This window comes from Acinonyx jubatus, chromosome A1 (assembly GCF_027475565.1).
Source record: "Acinonyx jubatus isolate Ajub_Pintada_27869175 chromosome A1, VMU_Ajub_asm_v1.0, whole genome shotgun sequence".
NCBI classification, from domain to species: Eukaryota; Metazoa; Chordata; class Mammalia; order Carnivora; family Felidae; genus Acinonyx; species Acinonyx jubatus.
The window spans coordinates 214,331,976-214,358,194 of record NC_069380.1 but is presented as its reverse complement, the minus strand read 5'-3'; positions in this window follow the sequence as shown (position 1 = coordinate 214,358,194).

Here is a 26,219-nt window from a genome sequence, read left to right as displayed (position 1 = left end):
TTCAACCCCAATGCTTACTAAAAAAGGATTAGTTACATTAATTTGTATATGTTAATAATAGAATACTGAATACAGTGTGTGACCTTCACGAATATTGATATCTGTATGTACTGATTTACAGAAATAGCCAAACTATATTACTGTTTTGAAAAATGCAAAGATTATATATAATACTATATATAATATACATATATATGTCATTTAAATAAAAGGGAAAAAAGAAAATAAGTAATTATGAAGGCTTATAAATTCTTGTATCTAAGGATTGGATTTAGAGGAATATGTAGTATATATGTAATATATATATAATTTATATAATTTATATGTATAATATATGTATATACATTTTGGAGGAGATGCATATTTATAATATGATATATGTATATTTCAGTGATAATTCCTAAATGCTCAAATGATAATTTATTTTTGAATAGCAATGTAATTATCAAAATGATAATTGTGATTTTAATGAATTACAGTGCAGAAGAGTTAAGAAATAATCTTGTTTTTAGAAAAATATCTTGTTTTTGTTTAATCATATTTCTTAAAAAATTATTTTTTAATGTTTATTTATTTATTTTGAGAGAGACACCAAGCCGAAGTTGGATGCTCAACCAACTGAGCCACCCAGGCACTCCTATTTAATCATATTTCTAGCTCACCAATTTTATGAAATTGTTGCTTAATATTTTCAATTTTGGTGTAATAATATCTTCAATGGATAAAATACTATAAAAATTTAATTGTCTTGAACTATTTTTAAGGATGTTATCAGCTCGTTCATGATACACTGCAACTAATAGGAAATTATCTTTGGTGAAAGGACTTCCACTGATGAAGTATTGATGTGCTGTATTACCCTAAATTCCCTCTAGTATTTGGTTTCAGATTAAAATTTGTCAATGAGAGGAACTTTCAAGTGAATAAGATGTCACAGTTGAAGGCAAAGCCATTATCCTTAGGAGTTTGTGGGATCAGATACAGTACCTTCAGAAGGTTTAGTGGTTTCAACTGAGACAACTTTCTGGATGTGCTAAGTTTTGCAGACACCCAAGCAAACTTCTTGTGTTATTCATTGTACATGAACGTGACTATGTTTCTAAAAATGACAGTCATTTAAATTTATTGATAATTTTTTCCTTAAATTTGAAAAATGAAAGAGCACCACATTAAATTTGAGTTAATTAAAATTTGGAGAATGCTGAACAAACATAATTACTTTTTCAATTCTTCCTTTCAAAAAGTGAAGAAATCAGGGGTGCCTGGGTGGCTCAGTTGGTTAAGCATCCAACTCTTGATTTCAGCTCAGGTTATGATCTATGGTTCGTGATTTTGAGCCCTTTGTAGGGCTCTGCACTGACAAATATGGAACCTGCTTGGGGTTCTCTCTTTCTCCCTGTCTCTCTGCCCTTCCCATTCCCCCACTGGTTCTCTCTCTCTCTCTCTCTCTCTCTCTCTCTCCCCCTCTCTCTCAACATAAATAAATAAAGTTAAAAATAAAGAAGCCTGTCTTTGTATAGACTGATGACAATTCCAGGATATCCAAACATGATTTAAGTTTAAAAATAAAAAAAGAAGAAGAAGAAGAAGAAGAAGAAGAAGAAGAAGAAGAAGAAGGAGGAGATGATGATGATTCTCCCTAAACTGTTCAGAGCACAGGGGCACTTTTCATAGTTCTCTGGCCAAAATGAATGTTTCCATTGGGTTTTACTGTGCAGCATAGCTCTTTTAGGATCTCACCTCAAGGTATGGGAAAATAAGTAACAAAACAAACCTCAAAACCAAAACCAGGTAGCTCACCTCTGCATGAGTTATTTCTTCAAGGTTTTTTTTTTTCAAAGTTTATTTATTTATTTTGTGAGAGAGAGACTGTGGAGGAGGGGCAGAGAGAGATGGAGACAGAATCCCAAGTAGGCTCTGTTGATAGTGCAGAGCCCAAAGCAGGGCTTGATCTCACCAACTATGAGATTACGATTTGAGCCGAAATCAAGAGGCAGACGCTTAACTGATTGAGCCACCCCGATGTCCCAACTTCCTCAAGTTTTCGTCGTCCTCCCTATCTGCCAATTTTTGCTTGATTTTCTAAGTTTTAAGGGAGTTCTTTAGATTTCCTCCAGAGAGTTTAGTTATAATCAGCAAGAAAGATAGGCTATAGAGGGCTTATTCTATCTAGAGTAGAGTCAGTAGTCAATAAATATTTAATTATTCAAAATCTAGGGAATTCATTTGTCATAGGCAAAATCAAGGACTGTGAGGAGACAAGATAAGAACAACTATCATAGTACCTGTTGACCTAAACTGAACAAGCCTTTTAGAATTTCTAAAAGAAAGGGAGTTTCATTCCAGCTCAGGTTAGGAAGGCTGCCCAGAGCACACAATCTTCACACAGAAGAAAGTGCTCAAGGAAAGGAGCATTTGGTGTAGGATTATATACATTTTTTACATAAAAGGTCACAAATCATTAGGACATTTCAGAAAGTTGCAGACCTTATCTTTAGCTTCTAGTATAGACAAGGTTGTCTGATTTTAATCTTATGGGAACCAAGGAGGTTTTTTTCTTTTTTCTTATCTTAATGTTTGGAACGCTCTTTTTTGGTTATTTTTTTCAAGGAAGCAGTTGTACAATGTGTGCTCGGGGCAAAAACAGAACCTATACTTACAGGTTTTCCTGAGTCGTTTTGACCTTGGTATACGTTAACATATAGCTTCCCCGGGGAGTCCAGGAGCAGGATCTACCAACATTAAGAGGTGAAAATTTTCTTTATTTTATCATACTTAAGAGCAAGACAATAGTTCCTGGAAAAATTAAATATAAACAGAAACTAGCAACAATAATAATTAGCAAGGTTTTTTAATAAGGAATTTTTGGTCTAAATAAATTGGGAGCATGCCAGGTGTTTGAAGCCCTAGCAGAATAATTTTGTGATTAAAATAAATTGTTGTTTTTGGGCACAAAAACCTTTATCACTGTATAGAAACAATACAAATTTTAAATTTACTTTTTTATTCTTCCATGTAAGAATGTGTAACATTCATATATTCTGTACGCATAAACCCATTAACATTAAACTAACTTTATTTTTAAAATGATGATTAACTACTTCTTTTGAATACATTATTTTAAAGCAAGATAAACCTAGGCGGGGATAAACGATTTTACCTAACATTTGACATTTGGATTGTGGCCTCAAATTGTATTTTTAAACGATTTTTTACCGTTTATTACCTTTGTTTTAATCTTAACTTGCTATTTAACCTTAATATGCCAGTGTGCTGGGTGTGTGGTATGTGAGTTTAGATGTGCACAAATCTATAACAATGATTGTAATAGCTAGAATACAATTAAAATATTTGCTTTTGTTTTATAAAAAATATATGTGTACAATATAATTAACTAAAATAATGTATTAACATAATTCTAGATGACAAAACAATTTATTAGACGACATGAAATATTTTAAAACTAAAATGAAATTATTCAATTTTTTTTGAAAATATTGTCTATTTATGAGAAATACTAACTGGACCCTTAATAAAATAAAACTATTCTTATATCAAAAGTTGTTAAAATTCTACAATTCATACCAAAGGATCTAAGTGTCTCCTTTTTTTTCTTACCTAGCAAGGAAGGCCACTACTAATCCTTTATTAAATTTTTCTTGTAAGGTATGGGTCCAATAAGGGAAAAAATGGAAGAATTACTCTTTAAACTTTTTAGAAAATATAGATTATTTGTACTCGATATTCCCAGAATATACATATAATGATAGAAAACTATTTTACGTTATCTAATCTCCAAGGTTTCTCCAAGAAGGCAAAATAAGAAGAAAAGAATTGCAACAATATAAGAAGTACCTGGAATTTACTCTAGACATATATAAAATTACCACTGTGAAAAGCTACTTCCTGCGTAATCAAGGGAGAGGGCTTTGTTGTAGAAAGATGCATTTTGACAACACATAAAAAGAGAAATCGATTTTTCACTTCCTAAGTTACATTTATTCCCAAGTATTATGGTTTTTTATGTTATCATCAATGAATTTTTCTTTTTCTGATGTTTTGGTGTTAGTATATGGAAAACAACAGTTTTCTGTATGTTGATTTTGTATTCCACAACTTTACTGAATTTGTTGATTTGTTTTAGCAGCTTTTTCTGCGGTTTTTAGTATTTTCTCTATATAAATCACATCATCTGTAAACAAAAAATTTTACTACTTTATTTTCTACTTGGATGCTTTTTATTATTTCATTTTCTTGCTTTATTATTCTGGCTAGGACTTCCAGTGTTATGTTGAATAGGAGCGGTGAGAGTGGTTACCCTTGTCTTGTTTCTGACATCAGAAGAAAAGCTTTTAATCTTTCACTATTGACTATGATTTTTGCTGTGGGTTTGTCATCTATGGCCTTCATTGTGTCGAGGTATGTTCCTTCTATACTCAATTTGTTAAGTGTTTTTTTTTAATCATAAAAAGGCATTGTATTTTGTTAGATGTTTTTTCTATCTCTATTGAAATGACTATATGATTATCTTTCATTCAAATAATGTGCATCACATTTATTGATTTATGGATAAATCCCACTGATCATGATGTATGATCCTTGTAATGTGATGTTCAATTCAGGTTGCTAATATTCTGTTGATAATTTTTGCATCTATATTTATCAGTGATGTTGATCTGTAATTTTCTTTTCTTGTAGTGTCCTCATCAGGCTTTGGAGTCAAGGTAATGCTGGCCTTGTAAACTGAGTTTGGGAGTATTCCCTCATCTTCATGTTTTTGGAGGAGTTTGAGAAGAATTGGCATTAATTCTCTAGATGTTTGATAGAATTCACTAGTGAAATCTGGACTCTTCTTTGTTGGATAATTGTTGATTACTGACTCTATCTTCTTACTTGTTATTGGTCTGTTAGGATTTTCTATTTCTTCATGGTCCTGATTGGTAGGTTTATGTCCTTCAAATTTATTCATTTCTTCTAGGTTATCCAGTTTGTCAGAATATAATTGTTCGTAATACTCTGTCAGGATCCTTTGTATGTTTGTGGTATCAGGCATAATGTCTCCTCATCCCTCTTCATTTATGATATTATTTATTTGAGTCCTCTCCCTTTTTTTTCTCATTCTAATTAAAGGTTTATAAATTTTGTTCATCTTTTCCAAAATTTAGCTCTTTGTGTCATTGATCTTTCCTGTTGTGTCTCTGATTTCTATTTCATTCGTTTCTGCTCTGATCTTTGTTATTGCCTTCCTTTTACTAACATTGGGCTTAGTTTGTTTTTCTTCTTTGAGTTCCTTGAAGTATAAAGTGTGTTTGGAAGTGGAAAATTTATACTGAAAACTACATGACCTTGGTGAACGAAACTGAAGAAGATACAAACAAATGGAAAGGTACTTTATGTTCATGGATCAGAAGACTCAGTCTTGTTAGAACAGCCATATTACCCAAAACCATCCATACATTCAATGAAATCCTTATCAAAATTCCAATGGAATCTTTCATAGAAATGGAAAAATAATCCAATTTTTTTATGGAGCCACAATACACCTCAAAGCCAAGATAATTGTAATGAAGAAGAACAAGCCTGGAGACACCATACTTCCTGATTTCAAACTACACTACAAAACTACAATAATCAAAATCATATAGCATTAGCTTAAAAATAGACACATAGACTAATAGACCAGAATCAAGAGCTCAGAAACCCTTGCATATACAGTCAACTGATATTTCACAATGGGAGCCAAGTATACTAAACGGGGGAAACTATCATCTCTTCAATAAATGGTGCTGGGAAAAATGGAGAAGTGTATGCAGAATTAAACTGTACTTTGATCTTACACTACTCATGAAAATAAAATTGAAATGGGTTAAAGTCTTAAATATAAGACCTGAAACTATAAAACTCATAGAAGCAAACAGGAGAAAAGCTCCTTGACATTGGTCTCGGTATTGATTTCCTGGATATGGTATCAAAAGCATAAGCAAAATCAAGGCAAAAATAAAGAAGTTGTACTACATGAAACTAAAAAACTTCTGTACATCAAAAGAAACCATCAACAAAATGAAAAGGCAACCTATGGGATGGGATAAAATATTTGTACATCACGTATCTGATAGGGAATTAATATCTAAAATATATACAGAACTCATACAACTCAATAGAAAAAACCCAGACAACCTGGTTAAAAATGGGCGATGGAACTTAACAGACATTTCTCCAGAGAAGATGTATAAAATATACATGAAAATATGCTCAACATCACTAATCATCAGGGAGATGCAAATCAAAACCACAACAAGAGATCACCTCACTTTTGTTAGAATGGCTATCATCAAAAAGACAAGAGCTAACAAGTGTTGACGAGGGTGTAGAGAAAAGGGGAACTTGTGCCCTTTTGGTGGGAATGTAAATCACTGCATCTACTGTGGAAAAAATTAGGGAGATTCCTCAAAAAATTAAACATAGAACTACCATATGACCCAGCAATCCCATTTCTTGGTATATCCAAAGGAAATAAAAACAGGATCTCAGAAAGATATCTGCGTCCCCATATTCATTGCAGCATTATTGATAATAGCCAATGGCAACAACCTCAGTGTCTGCCAATGGATGAATTAATAAAGAAGATGTCAAACACACACACACACACACACACACACACACACACACACACAAATATTATTTAGCCATGAGAAAGAAGGAAGTCCTGTCATTTGCAAGAACTTGAATAAAACTTGAAGGCATTATGCTGAGTGAAATAAATCACGAAGACAAATAAATATAAAGATATATGATACTCTCTGATATCACTTATATGTGGAAGCTAAAAATATCAAGATCAGTGAAACAGAGAGTAGAGTAATGGTTAGTGGGGACTGAGGGAGAGGGGGGAGACATGGGGAGATACTGGTCAAAAGATACCAATGTCCAGTTATAATATTAACAAATCTAATATGTAGCATGGTAATTATAGCTAACAATACTGTATATATACTTGAATGTTGCTATGAGAGTAGATTTAAATGTTCTCATCCAAAAAAGGAATTAGTAATTATATGCAGAGACAAAGGAATTAGTTCATGCTATGGTGGTAATCATTTTGCAGTACATAAATATACAAAATCTACATATTGCACACCTTAAAGTTACATCATGTTATGTGTCAGTTAATTCTCAATAAGCTAGCAAAAATAAAATTGACAAACAATTAAAAAAAGAGAGATAAAGACTTTACAGCTAGTTTAAACAATAACATGTGCCTTTACAAATTTATCAACTATATGATTCACAGAAAAAAAATGTATATAAATGTATCCCAATGTACATAAATGAAAAAAGGAGGACATTTCTTACATTGATCAATGTGGTGTCTCTTTTAGAGTGGGTAAAGAGAATCTTCCTCTGAGATTTCTATCCCATTTTCTCTTCCAAATCATCTCTCAAATGAACAAATCTCCCCCAAATATCTTGGGCATTTTCAGATTTTTGCCTGTTGGAATTATGCCTATCAGAAAGGTTTGCCTACCATAACTGCAATAACATTAAACAGAAGTGTGTTGTGTAAATCTAATGTTTTCAGAACCTGGCTAAAAATAAGTCATTATACACTGAGTGTCCAATGAACTCAGGAGCTGGACAGGTGAAACTACATAAAGCAGTTCTCATGGAAATAATTGATACAACTAAAGAAAGTGCCTATATGTTTATATAAAGTTAACTCAAGGCAAAGTCTGTATAAAGAATACTGATCCGAAGAGATCTTAGGATCCCATCAGTCCTTTGGGATGGTAGAACGATGGACCATCAGCCCTCTGCGGATCTTCTTCCTATCTATTTCCCCCTAAACTTATAACAGACAATGATTAGGATAGACAGAAAGACAGATGGTAGTATTGTTAGAAACAGATTTTTTCCCAGCATAAAATTTTTGAAATATAGTCATTTAATCAAATACTTTTTTTAAAAAGTTTCTATTTCTTAGGAGATAAAATGAACTAAGTATTTTGGAATTCCTTATTGTAACTTAAACTCAGTGTGTGACTTTCATTCGCAGGAGTGACAAGTCCTTTTGAAATGATGGCAGAAGGAAGTCTTGACTGAATCTCACTGCGACCTCCACAGAATGTCATGCATTGACTCTTGAAAACTCCACCAGAAAATACAATGTGCAAGTAAAAGTAAATTTATTATGCATACTATACTAAGAGAGAATACATAGTACCTTGACAGGGTTGTAATAGTTTCTCAGGAAAGGAAAGTTGGGGAGATTCTTTATAAGGTTTCAATGAAATTAATGCATTAATATGCATCGCCATGATGACTATAGTTTTGAAATCTATTCCAACAATAAGCAGACACAGCACTGGTTCTGTATGATATAAAAATACATTTTCTTCAATAGTTCCTACAGATCCTATTATTAGGCACAAAGACCTCTCCATCGGGTGCGTTTCAGCCTTTGACAACATTTCACTTGAGGAATGAAAAAGGCAAGTAAATTAATTTTTAAACTTCAGCCCTCCTGTTGCCCCACTGTGAATTTGTAACGTATCAATGAAGATTGAAACACTACATTTTAAGCGATAATTTCACCCTTATTCAAATTATGTATAAAAATGAAACAGACAAGACTTTTAATTGGGTTCATAGTGCCTTAACTAATGGAAGATTTGTTATATTAAGATCTAATTTTCAAAATTTAAAATCACGAGTCTTATAAAAATAAAAATAGAATGAGCATATGTCAAAAATTGACTCATTTATTAGAGAATCGGTATGCTAGTGAAGCTCGTCCAAAGGAGAAGTTGAGCATGCAGCTTTTATCAGTCAGTCAAAGGCATGCTGAAATGAACTTGCTCATGGATGCAAACCTTGTTAATGCATGTTTGTAATTCACTGTAACATTTCAGGTTATATTTTCGATTAGACGATTTAAAAATTATCAAGTGATTTCAGTGTCTGAAATATTATTTAATAACAAATTCAAAGAAACATTTTCCCAGAGAGCAAATTATCCTTGCCTGTATCTGTGTGTACTCCAGTGTGATTTCCTGAGTTCATCCAGTTATCCTCTTGTTTTATGTCTAAAGTTTTGGATAGTCAACATCAATGTTTTAATGCTTTACTTAAAAATGATTTAGGTTCATGACCATTACAAATTTGTACATCACTTCTATTCCTCAACTTCCTTCATCGAATGTTAATATTTTACATTGTTTTTTGAGCACCTTTATCCAATAAAAGGAACCGGGCGCCTTGTTGACGTAGTTGATTCGAGGGCTGTGGCAGACATGATACAAGATGTCTGGAACATCTCTTGGTTCCAGAAAGTAAGAACACGATTAGAAGGAAGGAGGAGGAAGGAGAGTGGTAGAGGTAAAAGGGAGGGGAGGGGAAGTGGGAAGAAAGGAGAAGAGGGGGAAAGAGGAAGAAGGAAGAAGACAACATTTGAAAAAACCTAGGAGCCAACCTGAAGGATTTCCGAATGACCACCGCTGGAACAATTTAAGCAATAAAATGTCAGTATTTTTATACAACAAGGGGTATTTTTAAGTGAAGGGAAATAGGCCATGGTACTAATTGGGATAGGAAAAATAAAGACCTTATTTGCGTAAAATGGAAATTAAAAAAAATGCCAAGTCATCTTAGGCAGGTTTTTTTTTTTTTTGTAACGTGGAATAGTTACTATTGTTGGCTGTCTGACAATTCATTCTCTATGTTATCCATGCCTACTTACACACAGCTGGGAGAGTCTGAGTGTAAATGCAGACTTGCAGCTTTCCCAGTTTGAAGACCACTAGTACAAAATGTGAGGTTCCTATTTTACGTGTGTTATTTTAAAACCGATAAGAAGAAAAATAATTGATAAACTCAAAATGTTCTCAATTAACAAATTTTTACTGAGTGTCTAGTATCTGTCAGGTATTCTCAGGAGTCTCTTCCTTCACAGAACTTGCATTATAGTGAAAAATGTTTACACAGTACTGAAATACACGCAAAGCACATTTATAAATACTGTACATGTATAAACACATGCAATTCTTACAACAACTTTAGAAAGTGGTTTACAGTTAATATTTTCATGTTGCCAAGTAGTAGTGAACCAAATTAAACAAAGGAAAAGAAAAAAAAAAAAGAAAAGAGAAGAAAAAAGAAAAAAATCCCATCAGAGTTGGAGTGATTTCCACCTGAGCATTTAAATCAAACATGGAATTGTTTTTGTTGGTTTTTGCAAGTATAGGCTTGAGATATGTTTGTTGACTGTATAAATAGGCAAAGGGCTATTAATTTTATAACACAGTTAATTTAAGAGTTAATTGTCACAGGTTTTTAAAAAACAGCCCTATAAATAACACTATTTGATTCCAGTAAAAGAAGATAAATAAAAATCAGCTCAGTGATTACTCAATTGTCATGGAAACTAGAAACATATATCTCTAGAAAGCTTGATACTTTATAAATATCAAATCATACCATTATCTGCAGCTGTGACAGGCCTGTCAAACTTTGCCAAAGTTATAGAACTATTTCTAAAACAAATGACTTTATGATGAAAATGGCACGAAGTGAAAAATGCAACGTCTCTCTCCACAAAAAAGATTATATAATATAGTACAATACAATACAATGTAATACAATATAATCATACTTTGTTATTAGACTCCAACTATTAAATTTTGATAGTATTCCTTGCTATTTTAAAGGGAAATCTTGCACTAATCAAACCTGAGAAGGAAGAGTTTTTCTCTCAGATTTGCTTGCCACTTCCTCTTTTTTTTCGCAGACACATCTTTATGTTACTTGATGCTGTAAAGAAAAAAAACAATAGTACATCATTCAAGCAATAGTTCAATGGTTCAAAAAGATGATTGTGATACGTTTACAAACCTTTTATAAGCATAAAATACTTGGGTGAGACATATGCAATATTAATCATATTTGCCCCTCACACCACCAATTAATATCACATCATTCAAAGATGCTTCTATGTCTCATCGACAACTTGCATGAGAAATTATTAATTAGGATTTATTAATATCTAACAAAATTATCTACTATTTACTTTATTTTATGTAACTAGCATCATGTAAAAAATAACTTGAGCCTTGCTATGAATTCTTTAAACACACACGTCATCAGTTCCCTTACCACTGTTTGCTCCTGGGATCATGGACACAAATTCACTTTGTCTATTTTTATACTTTAACTTTGGAATTATGTGTGCAGACTAATCTGCTGCAAATTATTTAGCAATTATGCAACAATTCTCCTTTAATATACAAACATTTTACCAATTATCTCTCAAGGAAACCTTACCATTGAGTTATTTGTAAAACTCCCTCTGTCCTTTTCGTTTGTGTATGCGTGTTTATATCAGTTCCAACCTGTGTTGATACCATTTTGGCAGCAAAAGTCCAGGTTATCAGCCTTTCTGAACTGATGAAAGTGGTCTCCTTAGCAACGGAAGCACTGTAGAATCTCTCAGAACACCTGTCCTTCCCACTCATAATTCCTGCAGCTGAGATGTCTGCTGAAAAGTGCATTTTCATTTTGATTTTTGCTTCCATGTGTTCGGATAGGTTAAGACAGTGGGAGTTTGAGGAGCTTGGCTGCTCGTGCAGTTCAAAAAACTAACTTGTCTACACATTTTAAGCTCATTATCATGGTTAGCAATTAGTATTTCATCTTCCCCACCCCCGAAGTACTCGTCATGTATTTCCCAACGTCCTTAGCAGCCAGTGATAATGGTAAGATTCCAAAATCCAGCTAGGGCAGTGGACGTTCTGTAAGTGCAAATGACAAAACGTGGCTCCTGTTGTCACCCTCAGGCTTTTTATTCAGCCAACATTCATAATTCATTGGGCCCGGTAATATAAGAGGGCAATGTGCCTGACTGCTTGAGAAAATTACTGTCATATTTTAGCTTATAAATTTTTAAAATTATTCATTTTCTTGATTGTGTAAGGTCATTCTTTTCTTTTTCTGGGAAATTTATCTGAACTTACTCAGATACACTGTCTGTATTAGGGCTCATAAAAGCAATTCAAACAAAAAGTTCACTCAGTGATTTCTCTTTCTTAGAACAAGTTCCTGAGAAACCTAAACTTAAGTAGTATTTTAATGTTTCCTTTCATTTTTTTTTAAGTAGGCTTCATGCCCAGTGTAGACTCCAGAGCAGGGCTTAAACTCATGACCCTGAGATCAAGAGTATACAGCTTAACTGACTGAGCCACTCAAGCACCCTAATGTTTCACTTTAACAATTCCATGAATAACTTAAGGATTCCCATTTTTAAAGGATCTATTAAGAGATGAAGTAAAATAAAGAATGCAATAAAAAAACTCTTTATTCACAGACAACCTTTCTTATACAGTGACACGTGTCATGAAAAAAGCTAATGTAGGGTAGAAGTTAAAGTTAATTTTTCACATGTTGATTAATCATCCTATCATATTTCAGTTTCTATACGCACTAATATATGCTATTTGATTTAGTTTTCTTCAACTTTAAAAAGTTTGTTTATTTATTTATTTTTAGAGAGAAAGTGCATGTGTGGGCACGAGCCAGGGAGGAGCAGAGAGAGAGAGAGGGAGAGAGAGAATCCCAAGCAGGCTCCACACTGTCAGAGCAGAGCCTGACGCAGGGCTCAAACACATGAACCTTGAGATCATGACCTGAGCAGAAATCAAGAGTCGTCTGCTTAAAGGACTGAATCACCTAGGCACCCCAAATTTTCAACTTATTTTTTGTCACAATGGGATTTTCTAAATAAGTTGGCAAGTCACTTCCTTAAATAAACTAACTTTTACCAATGAATTAGATATTATAGGCAAATTGTTTTACATGTTTGCTTAATATGAAATATGGCTCTAGGTAGAGGAAATCATTTTTTTCCCATTAGCAGGAAAAAAAACCCAGAGCTGTGTAAAAATGATATATATTTTATTTCCTAGATATGTGCCTATTTAAAATGATTTTAAAAACATGTCAAATCCTTCATGGTAGGTATTTCAATATTTGACTAATGAAATGTGGGTATTAAAAGCCTATGTTATGAGAGACCCACATATGTAGGTTAAAGATGAACTATTTTTTTTCTCCCTTATCCCTTGTATACTACCATTCAACATTTATTTTCCTTCTAGAAGTTGCAGATATGCCAACATGTGCTAAACATCTTAAGGAAGTAAATATTTAAATATTCCTTGATATTGTTTAAAGCTCTTTCATTTCAGAACATCAACGCTTTTGCATTTTGAAAGTGACACAAGAAATCTGAGGAAGAAACACCCTGAAAAAAGTCTTTAGATTTGACTTTTGTATTGTCTCCTTTTCAAGAATTACTCACGATAAAATTCCTCCGGGGCCCTTGTTCTCTTTTCTAACATCATTTCTTTCCTCCTTTTCCTCTTTTCCTTTCTCTCTAGCTCCACATTCTTTTTTCCAGATGACTTTGCTATCCTAACGGTTAAGAGAAGTTATTTTCTGTGTTCATCACTATATCCCCAGTGACTAATACACGGTGCCTACCTAACTTATAAAACTGGCTCAATTTTATTTTTTGAAACATCAAATAAATACCAAATATATGTTTTTTTAATCTTTTACATCCCGATACATTTACTCAGTTATTGGATATATTCTTACCTTTTAGTATCTGCAATCTGAAACCAGATACCATATATTAAAGTGAACATCATAGTAAGATTGTATCTCATAGAGTGACTTTAGCTGCTAGAACAAATAAATTCCATGATTTTCATGGCATAACACAATAGACATTTACTTCATGCTGACGTGATAATGCACGTTTGCAAGCAGGATTCCTGCGGGATGCCTGCATGGTGATTCAGGTGAGGTTCCTTTCATTCTGTGGTTTCATAGACCTTCAAAAGATCTCTGTTAACTAACAAGGTTAACAGCATTAGACACATTGTTGTTGTTGTTGTTGTTGTTGTTGTTGTTTTAAATACATTTATCTTTAGAACTGTTTTAGATTTAGAGAAAAATTAAGAAGATACTTCAGCAAGTTCCCATATACCTTGCACCCTTGTATCTGTACTGTTACTTCTACTAACTTCTTACTGTTACTTCTACTTACTTACTTCTATTAACTTACCTTTGCTTCTACTAACACTTCACTTTAGTATAGAATTTGTTACAACTACTGGGCTGGTATCGATACATTATTATAAGCCAAAATCATACTTTATTCAGGTTATCTAATATCTTTTTTCCTGTTCATTATCCCATCCAGAATGCCACATTACATTTATTTGCATGTTTTCTTGAGGCTGTTCTTGGCTGTGACCATGTCTCAGAATCTCTTGTTTTTGATAACCTTGACTGCTCAGGTATTTCATAGACTACTACTCTATTGTAATTTAGATGATGTTTTTCTTCTGATTAGACTGGAGTTACGGATTTTAAGGTGGAAGAGGACAGAGGTAAAAGTCTATCTCATTATGTTATGTCAAGAGTATCTACTATCAACATGATTTATCACTGCTTATATCGACTTTAATCACCTGTCTGAGGTAGTGTTTGTTAGGTTTCTACACTAAAAGTTACTTTTTTTCCTTTTCCATTTTTACTCTTTTGGAGGGAAGTAACTTGGTACAGCTCACACTTATGTAATGGAGGCTTATACTCTCTCTTCTTGAGAGAATATGTATAATTCTTCTCCATGATAGATTTGTCTGTTCTGTCACGCATATTTGTCCAATTACTTATTTATCAACATGACCTAATAGATATTTATTTTATCCTTTGGGTTATAACCCATTACTTCTTTATTAATTTTCCCACTCAAATTTTCTAGCTTTGGCCATTGAGTGTTCTTTTAGTTGGTTCCTACTGTGTCCCTTTGATATATTTCCATCAGTTAATTTTATTTATTTATACTTAATCTAATATATAATATCTAATAAATATAAATGCAACACTTACTTATTTATTTATAATTATTTATGTATTTACTTACTTACTTATTACTTATAATATCAGTCATTTCTCCAATGAGCAGTGGTTTTCTTTATTGCAGAATAGCATTAGAAACCAAGATTTTGATTCGAGTGTGTTCATTGCTGCTAGAATCTTGTTGCTTCCTGACTCTGTAAGCTGACAAAGCAAGCGAAGTGTGAATGCATATTAGCCTCTGTATAAACACATACATAAAAATGTTTCTACATCTGTGTCTAATGAAGGTAAGAATGAGCTTATACCAGTCTCTCAGTTTCATCCCCTTAATAGATGGATCTTTCAAGCCTCCTTCTTATGTTTACCTGTGAACGTTCACATCAACAGTAAGAAATCTGGCTCCCACGTATTTATTTAACTGTTCAATATCAGTACACGTATAGCAGTACTTGATCTGCACACTGATGAGAAATAACCCCATCAACAAAATGACAGGACTTACGTACTTTTAAATTAATTAGTTAGTCAATTAATTAATTTTTAAATTTATTTTTAGAGAGAGAAAGAGAGAGCACATGCGAGTGTGGGAGAAGGTCAGAGGGAGAGAGAGAGAGAGAGAGAGAGAGAGAGAGAGAATCCTAAGCAGGCTCCACGCTCAGCCAGGTGCAGGGCTGGATCCCATGACTCTGGGATCATGATCGGAGCCGAAATCAACAGTCCTAAGCTTGGCGTGCCATTAAGCATTGGCTTTTTGCTTTTCGGCTCAGGTCATGATCTCATGGTTCATGGGGTCCAGCCTAGCACTGACAGCAAAGAGCCTCTTGGGATTCCCTCTCTCCCTCTATGCCCCTCCCCCAGCCAAAATAAATAAATAAACATTTAAAAAAAGGAGACAGACACTCAACCAACTGAACTGCCCAGGTGCCCCTATTTACTTTTCTTTCAGTCTTACAGAATTCATTCTTTTTAAAAGTTTCTTGGGTCAATCGGTCAGCACGTCCCTGTCTCCTCCCCACTTTGTTCAGGAGATCATTTTATGTATTTGTAAGACAGATTATTTTGCTTTCTATTCTGAGATCATACAACATCTTAAATGATTTTTATGTTCACTTATTACGGCTTATACTTTGTGTTATAAAAATCTAGGGCTTTGACAAACATAGTATAATTTATTTGCAATTACATTATCACACAGAATAGTTTCACCATCCTAAAAATCCCCTGCGTTTCACATATTCAACCCCTCCTTCTCTTTCCTCAAACCCCTGGCAGCCACTGACTTTTTACTGTCTGTATAGTTTTGCCTTTGCCAGGCATTATATCATTGGAATAATGCAATATATTGTATTTTTAGACTGGCTTCTTTCAGCTGACAATATATATTTAAGGCCCACCCATGTCTTTAAGTGACTTCGCAAATCAATTCTTTCTATTACTGAAAATTTTTCTACTGTATGGATGTAACCATAGTTTGCAATCCCATTCATCTATTAAAGCACATCTTGATTGGGTCAAGTTTTGGGCAATTGTGAAAAACTTCCATAAAATAGTGACATGTGGGTTTTTGTATAGACATAAGTTTTAAAATCAGTTGGGCAAAAGACAAGCAGTTTGGTTGATGTATCCTATGGCAAGACTATATACTTAGTGAGAAGTCACTGAATTACTTTCCAAAGTGGCTGTGCCATTTTGTATTCCTGCCACCAGGACATGAGAGTTACCATCGCCCTGAATACTTAACTTGCATTTGGTGTTGTCAGTTTTTCTATTTCAGCCTTTCTGGTGGGTGTGTCATTGTATCCCTGTTGCTCTAATTTGTATTTCGCTAATGAAAAATATCGTACATCTTTTAGTATGTTTGTTTGCATTTGTATCTCTACTTGGTTCACATCTCTTTAAATTTTTGTCCTCTTCAGATCTTTAAGTTGTTGTTTTGTTTTTCTTCTATTGTTGAGTTTTAAGAGTTCTCTGTGAGTTACGACATGTGGGTAAGTCTCTGTGAGTTATGGATACAAGTACTTTATTATATATCAATGTTTTACAATGATTTTTCTCCTAGTCTTTGATTTTTTTTCATTCTCTTTTTTTTAAAATTTTTTTTAAGTTTATTTTTGAGACAGAGAATGAACGGGGAAGGGTCAGAGAGAGAGGGAGACACAGAATCAGAAGCAGGCTCCAGGTTCCGAACCATCAGCCCAGAGCCCAACGCGGGCCTCGAACTCACGATCGTGACCTGAGCTGAAATCGGACGCTCAACCGACTGAGCCACCCAGGCACCCCTTGATTTTTTTTTTCATTCTCTTAACAGTGGTTACATTATCCACTCTAACATGTTATATACTTTTTCCATTAGAATCCTTAACATATTCTATAACTTATCTAAAATTTCCTGTCCAATAACCCCAAAATATATGCCACATAGGAATATGGTTTTGGTGATTTCCTTTTCTCTTCAGGCTTTTTTTTTGTCTTTTGGAATGTCTTATAAATTTGTGTTTAAATTTGAACATAATGAATTTTGGTAATAGCAATTTAGGTTAAAGTCTTTATAACAGAAGGTTTTAAGTTTCGCTGGCTAGGAACGTGCCTGTAGTTAATGTTCGTTGTAGCTATAGATGCCAAAGGCTTCAAAATTCCTGTAACATCCTGTGTTTGTATGCCTTCTTGTCTTCTACTTCACCAAGAACTCCTCTTTAAATAAAGTCAGTGCTTTGTATCTCTTTCATCTGCAATTGCCATCATTAAACTTGAACTTTGTTGATTTGGTACTAAGCTATGGGGGACATGGAAGGATTTTATAATGTTATGATTAAACTGCAGTATTTCAGAGGACCTTTGTTCCTGTGTGTGACCTTTAGAAGCATCTTACCTTGACAGAAAGTTTAGAGGGAACACAATTAAGTAATAAGGCTTTGGTAAAGTATTTTGCCCCAGTGAGTAGGCCTTTTTTTTTTTTCCACAGAATGCTCTAGGCAGTTCAAAAATAGCTACTCTGTGAGGAGTTATAGGGTTATTCTTGGGGATTCCGCTTGAGAACCTCGTTGGGTTCCTGGCGATAAACCTGCAGAAGTATAAGAATCTTTAGAACTGTGAGCCCCAGAGCTTCTCAGTTTCCTGATAGCCTACATTCCACTTCTAGAATCCATCAGTGTTGCTGTTCAAGTGTTCATACTAGTTTGTGGCTCCAGCATCTTCTGCTCTTGGCAAGAACATTCTGGCTGCGATTATCTGCATTCATTTCTCTCTCTCTCTCTCTCTCTCTCTCTCTCTCTCCAGATTTTGGAGTTGTCATGTGCCCTGTGACCACAATTTTCCAGTGGATCCAAAAAAAGCCACTGATGTTAGTTTGTTCCTCTTTTTCTTTGTTGTGAGTCCAGGAATGACAACTTCCAAGAACCAACACATTGGGGCTACACTGGAAGTCAAGTGTACTGATTTTTAACATTCCTATTCAGAATAGAATTCCTGTGTGGTGATATGTCTATCTACAAGAACCACTGTGAAGGTTAAAAAGACTCCAACTAGATAGAAAATCTGGGGAATGTAGTTCCTGGCTGAGTAATTACATTCTAGAGACAGGTCTGTGAGGGAAAGCACAGGCTTTGGTAGGCAGTTGGGTCTCTCATTCATGAAGCATGTGAAGAAAAAGACAGAATCAACATATAGAAAGCACTTCCTGAGTTTCTAACATTATACTAGATAGTGTATATATGTGATCTCATTTACACTTTACATTTCTAATCACCCCAAAAGGTTATTTTACCATGTAAGAGATTGGATCAGAGAATTTAGTCAAATGCTCAAGGGCAAATAGCTCATTGCATATTTCAACCTAAATCAATATAACTATGGAACGTGATTGAGCGGGATTAGAGATTTTGATCTAAATCTGATTACACTTACAGAATTATTTGGGAAGAATTAATCATTTTTACTGGAAAATCTTCTAATCAAAGACCTTTTTCATTTTGTCAAGTTGGTTCTCATTTTTATGCCATCATCTCTAAGTAAAACATAAAATGTCTCCTGCTTTTCCTAAGCAAGCACACAGAGTTCAGACCATGGCTGTTTCTGTCAAGCCTTCAGCCTCACCCAGCCCTCCTCACAGTGCACAGCTCCCTTTCCTTTGTATTGCAGCCGTCTTTGCTGTGGTGAATAGTATATTCTAACTGTAGTACCTTTTTTGTTTTCCATAAAAAGGAAAGTTATTCAGATAGCAACTGACTTCCTTACTGAATTCAATTTTAACATTGTCTTTGTTGAATCTCCTGGGGATAACACATAGCCAAGCATATCACTAAATATAAGAACTCTGTCTCATTTTCAATATTTATACACCTATTACCTTATTGCACTTGCCAGGACATTGTAAAGCAATACCAATATTAGCAAGTATGCTTGTGTTTTTATACATCAGTTCTTGCTGGGACTGTTGTAGTGACCTCATCACTAGATCTATAGACTCCATTTTTATTCTAGGTAATCAGCTCCTTACACAGCATGGTTGAGACTTGTTTAAAGTTTGTCTTGTGCATTAACTGGTCAATGATGGCAGAAACTATGGCAATTATGTCACTGATGGCCACCATAAGGATTTCCATAGTATCTGAAATAAGATATAGCTAGCTGCACAATTTATATTAAAATATCCCTTTTATTTATTTACTTAAAAGTTTTTTTTCTTGCTCTTTGACCTATCTTGTATAACTGAAGGGTACTGAGAAAATATCAAAAACAGAATCCTGTTAGCTCTAATCAGGGAAGAGAGAAATTATAAGAATTTGGAAATACTACAAAATTGTGTCTCCCAATGCATAATGATCTGGCATAGAGAGGATTGTAGGAATAGTTATAACAGTCTGACTTTCTTCTTACTTTCTGATCTGCCAATAATTCTATTAGGCAAACTCACCTGAAAGCTAGGGGTCATGGTAACTCATTGATGAAGTCCAGAAAAGTTACCTTTACTGGACATAGCAGGTGAGAGGAAAGAAAACTGGAGCATCGTGATAGAAGATTCAAATGGCAGTAATCCAGCATAGGCGATTCCTACCAACTGTTGTGCTGTGCCGAGGTAAACAATTTTTTTTTCCTAACATGCATCACGTACAGAGTCAGATGTTGCATGGTAATATCAGTTAATTCATATTCTGTCTTCAATCTTAAAATGTTAATCACCAGTGACTTTCATATAAGCTATTGGAAACAAAAGAGGAAAAGGAAATAATTAAATGAAATAGAGCTGTCTTGGTACCTGTTTCTGTATCTGGACACAAAGTCTAAATTGATAATGATAACTTCCTTCTTTTCTAATTATCCTTAAATTCTGCTAGCACCTTAGCAGAATGGAGTAGGTGAAGACATGACTTAATCCTGTACGTTTGTAAGATCTGAAACTTTAGCATCCTGTGTTTGTTGGATTAGCTGCACTTTAATCAGGACTGTTAGAATAGTGACTCTGGCTTTCTGAGGTAGTCTCCACAGTGGAGACCTTTGGTTGGTATTCTGTAATTCCAAAAATGATGATTATGATGATAGAGACACTGCAGGCAAGGAAGGCAAATCTGCAACCGAAGTCGTGTGTGTTTTGGCCAACAAACCGCTGCCCTGTCCATGATCCAACGTGAAACATGTAATGTCTGAACCCTCTAAGAATAGTGTCATATGAAGGGCTAAATATTGGCAATTTTTTAGGGAAACGGGACACTCACCAACATCTTGATCAGCCCGTGCATAGCTCCATTTCTGCCACTATGACAAATTTGTCCATAACCTTTGATCAAGACTGAGGTGGCAGGATTAAAAGGCTGAATAGCATCTACAAAACTTTAAAACAGTTTTGTTTTGTTTTGTTTTTAGCCTACTTTGGGAATTAGCAAATCTTTTCTGTAAAGGGTAGATAGTATTTTAGGCTCTGCGGTTCGTATGGTCTCTATTGCAACTACTTATCTCTGTGGGTCTGAGCACAAAAACAGCCATAGAAAATATATAAACAAATGTGCCTGTGTTCCAATAAAACTTAATTTACACAAACAGATGGTAGAGCAGATTTAATCCACAAGCCATCGTTTCCCAACCCCTGATATATTTGGTTATTGAACACTCCATCAATCTGTAAGCTAGTCCTAGGTTAACTGAGAATGGGAAACTACCAGGAGGCCAAATTTAGCATGTATCATAGGAGTCTAACCCAGAGGTGTGCTCAGGATGCCTTGCGTAGGCTCCCATGAGCCAATTACGTACATCTCTTCCTATCTCTGGGTATTGACCAAGATGAAAGTATTATATTACAGAAATTAACAAATGCTACTAGTTAGGGCTTCCTACCACCTCCAGCTGAGAAGCTAGTTGTTGAACACTAACCAGCACACCACTCGTCTGAACCTTGGCTCATGCAGTTTGTCTTCAAGTCTGGTTTAATCTTTGCCGGTTCTATTTTGTAATGGAACATGCCTTACATGTTCAACTTTATGATTGGAAAGGTCAACTTACATCCAATGCGTGATGTCCTGTTAGATTTCTGCTCTACAGACTGAGACTTTCTGATTAGGTATACCAGACAGGATTGCAGTTGCCCATCCATTTCATTCATACAGATTCCATTATTAAGAAGCCATTATCCGATCCCTGCTAGTGAAAACACTGTGACAACTACTTTTGTTCTCCCATTTGCTATAAAGTTCCCTTGGATAAGCATAAAACCTAGCTTCTACCCCAGTCCCAACATTTCCATGAATATTGGGAATACAATCTCATCGTGGCTTCATCCACCTTCATCTCTGCCTATTGGACTTCTCCCACCATAGATCATTCTAGTAAAATGAGTGGCCACCTCTTCAATGCATTCCTTAACAAAAAGTAGAAGGTATAATCACCAGGCTATCTAGAGGTTATATTAGGAGGTAGCTGGATAGGAACTGTATCATAGCACTATATCATAGTTCCATTGTAACATTTTCATCTAGGTCTTTTATCTTGTTTCTCTAAGAAAAAGCAAAATAATTTCAGCATTCACCCTCCCTTCCTCCAGACAGCCATGAATTTAGGCATGAAATCTGCCAACTAGTAGATTATAAATGGCACTCCCAGATGACTGATCCGACACCTCCTCGGAAGGTCTATTTTTGTGTGCCACTCCGATACCAATTTCCCTATGTTGCAAAGTTCCGGTTGGAAATAGCACTTTCAAATAGGTAACATGATTGCTTAAGAAAGGAGCTATTTATGAAGCACCTGCGTGGCTCAGTCGATTTAACATCAGACTCTTGATTTTGGCTCAGGTCATGATCTCACAGTTTGTGAGTTCAAACCCTGCCATGGGTTCTGAGCTGACAGCACTGAGCTTGCTTGGGATTCTCTCTGTCTCCCGCTGTGTCTCTTAAATGTGTAGGGAGAACTATGAAAACTGCAAGAAATAGTACGGTCCCCAGGGACACTGATAGTGGGGAACTCTGTTACCATAGATCTGAAAAGAAAAAGGAAGAAGTGTCTTTGGGAATAGGACTGCCTCTAAAGCTGTGGCCTTAGGTAGAGGGACACAGTAAACATAGTGATCTGACTGGGGTAGGGGGAGTAAAGGAATTCATACCCAACCTTATTAAACCCGACTAATAGCCACAGTGCCAGGGAGACCATTAAGGCTATCAAGTCAGAGCTCCAGGCCATGGAGCTGCTTCCAAAATAGTTGACAGGGAATCTGGAAAGATCACAACAAAATATCTAGCACAGATGTAGTGTGATAGGCATACAGGTGTTGTGAAAAAACTATAAATTAAAAGAAGAGTTGGGGGGGGGAATTAGCATCACAAAAACCAAAGGGAAAATTTCAAAGGTAAACGATATGGTCAATAATAACATAAACAAAAACTACAATAGTTATAATGGCTTCAATTTATTAAGCATTTGATGTTTTCTAGGCACTGGAAAAATTTCATTATTTCTTAAAATATCTGTATGTATGGGGCACCTGGGTGGTTCAGTCGGTTAAGCGTCTGACTTTGACTTAGGTCGTGATCTTGCAGTTCGTGAGTTCAGGCCCCACGTTGGGCTCTGTGCTGACAGCTCAGAGCCTGGGGACAATTTTGGATTCTGTGTCTTCCTCTTTCCCTGCCTCTCCCCCACTCACACACACTCTCTCTCTCTCAAAAATAAATAAACATTAAATATCTGTATGGGGTATGAATTATCTCTTTCCTTAATAATGAGGGATGTATATCTTGAGAGGTTGTGTAACATTCCTAAGAGTAAGATAAAGGCTGTTGTGTGACAAAGTCTGCTTCTTAAATACTGAATTCTAAATAATCGAGTAAGGTGCTATGAGCAGTTAAGGAAGGAAAGACACATAAATATTGTTGGATTTGATAAAGTTGCTGATTAGTGATCACAGATTCCTGGTGCTAAACTGACAGGCTCTTAAGAGGTTAGGGCAGCAGTTATAGATCACACGTGCTCAGGAATTTGATTTTAAATGTTGAAAAACAAGTAGGATGGTAACTAAAGACTATGAGCTTTGGATGAATATATATATTTAAACACGTACACACACATATTGATTTTTTAAAACCACACACCTATACATATTTGAAAAGAAATAGTGTGGAACGTTTTGCAGGGAAAAAATGGAATATATCACTGAGTGTGATGATATATAGGCAAAAGAAATCCCAGGTTATATATGAGAGGATTAGTTTCAGAGTATAGTGTTGTGCTTTCTGGAATTCTTGTTAAACACAATGAGCATTACCATGAAATTCTTTTTATTTCGTTGGACAGCTTGTATTTTTTTATAGAAGGTGTTGGTAAAACATGTCAAATTCATACACACACAAGACATATAGTTTAGACAGGAATATTAAAAAGTTATGCTTTCATCTTTTATCTTCTTTTGTTTCCAATCTTGGGACTTTTAGGGAATATTCTATATTATAACGATAGAGAAAATATTTTGAAATTGACCTTTATTTTGCCTGTGCTGTTAACTTGTAAGCTATTTGAATTTTCTACCTATTTGAGATTAAAAAATAAATAAAATTTGGTGACGTAGGATACCTTTTCAAACAGTCTACATAGCTTTCAAAAAGTAAAGTGAAGCAACTTTTGTATGACTTTGTAACACCAAGTTTCAACTTGTTTTATTCTCTTCTGAATGAATTTACCGATTTCCTCTAATCTAACTGATGAGTTCACTTCAGCCTCCTGTGAATATGGGTACAGTTAACTAAAAATGGTAGTTCTAAAATCATATGCGATTCTGATTCACGTTGAGGTCTGACAGTGGTACTTTACTTTCTACATCAAACTAGCTAATTAAGAAAATAATAATCACTCACTGTCAGCAACTGCTTCTTATATGTCAGGTACTGTTATAAATAACATATAAATTGTTTCATCCTCATATCACCTTTCTGAGGAAAGTTCAAGTAAGATTACATCCATTTTACAGATAAAGTACCAGGTGGTTAAATAACATTCCTACAGATCTCAGATCCAAAGTATTGAAGCTGCCTGGCTGTCAATGTTCAGAGCTTACCCGTTCAGCAATATCTACACCACCTTCTAAGTTTGCTACTTCAGTTTACAAGGTCAAGATCCTTACTATAAACAGTATGTTTTCATCCCCATATTAACCTGCATATTTATAACCAGTGGATTGAAAGAGAAGAGAGAAGTGTAGACCTTTCTTCTGTCTGACGTGGAAAGACCTTGGCCACCGTCTGTGTGGTATCCCTAAACCAAGCTGCATCACGTTTCCTTATTCTTGATAGAGAATTCAAAATGTTTTAGTGTAGAGTTTGAATTAAAATGAAAGTGAAAAAAATTCAGTTTGATATTTTAACTTCAGGAAGATAAGGTATATGGGTTTTTTTTTTTTCATTAGCTCTCCACCCTCCCAGTTTGCCCCTGATATGTACACAAATGCCCACCTGAAGGGGAAAATACAGTCATAGAAAATCAACTGACAGAATATCTAAAGCTAAATATAACTGCCTTCTCCTGTGGTATAATAAAGTGAATGTTTATTTCGGCATTTCGACCTAGCAGTCTTGCTTTATTCATATGATAAGAGAAACACGAATTTCTGCAGGTAATTCCCTATATTTAAAGATGTCAAAATGGTATACTCCCAATTTAACCAAAATTTACTGTTATTTATGAAACATTAAGATGCTACACAGGAAAGAATAATACATCATTAAAATATTTATGCATGCTATTTTAGAATATATGTTTTAATCTAAATCAATAGTTTTTTATTTCACAATATGTTCATAATTATAATTTCATAGTTTTCCTATAATTGAATAGAATGTAATGGAGAAATTTTCACTTCAATATTCATAGTTTGTTGTGTTCTGGTGAGCAAAGCAATACATTTGGAATATGTAGCAGTTTCCACAAAGTGAATAAGGAAAAAAGGTTTGTCACATTAGTTTAAGTGGTTTAAGATAAGTAAAATATTATTTTTGAAAACAAACCCAATATTCTCTGGTTTTAAAAGAAAAAAAGTCTGCAAAATAGAAACTAGATGCACTGTGAATATGATTCAAAACCTGGAAATACAAATCCATTGTTCATCAAATGTTAGCATCAACACATATCTTCCTAAGTGTAAATTATTTTTTATTGCCAAATATAGCTTTCACCTGTCTGGCAGCTAGTTGGTTTGGTACAAAATTTCAAAAGCAAACATATGCTAGAATCTAGAATGCTACATATTACTTTCTTTCAGGTTTTCCAGTTTTTTTCTCTAAGCATAAACAAAATTTCGTTCAGATTTAAAAAGAAAATGAATTAGATATGTTAGTGACTTCTGGTACCTTTTGAATATTCATTATTGGGTCATTATTTTTACAAGGGCAGTAGAAACTTTGATTGATTCCCAGGATACCTAGCAGGCATATTACTTTAGGCATCAACAACCAAGAACTCTAAATTGGATTTATGCCTAATAGTGAAAAAGTAGATGAAAATACCTCTTCTTAAGGTCTCTTTTGCTCCAAATTCTGCTATTTTACGTTAGTCTGTGAAATAACTATCATCTTTATTTTGAATGCTTCTTTTTATTCTAAAATGCGTGATATAGTAGAGTTAACTATGCAAAAAATTTTATGCATACAAATTTAAAAATGAATCAGTTATTTCCTTTCTAAAAGTGTCTACCTTTCACAATAATATATTCAATATTATGCATTTAAATAAATATGTTTTAGAAGATACATTGCCTATTGTTTGAAATCACTGTACAGGGTAAAATCGAGTAAATCTCCAAGCCATAATTATTATGTACTTTGGTTTATTTT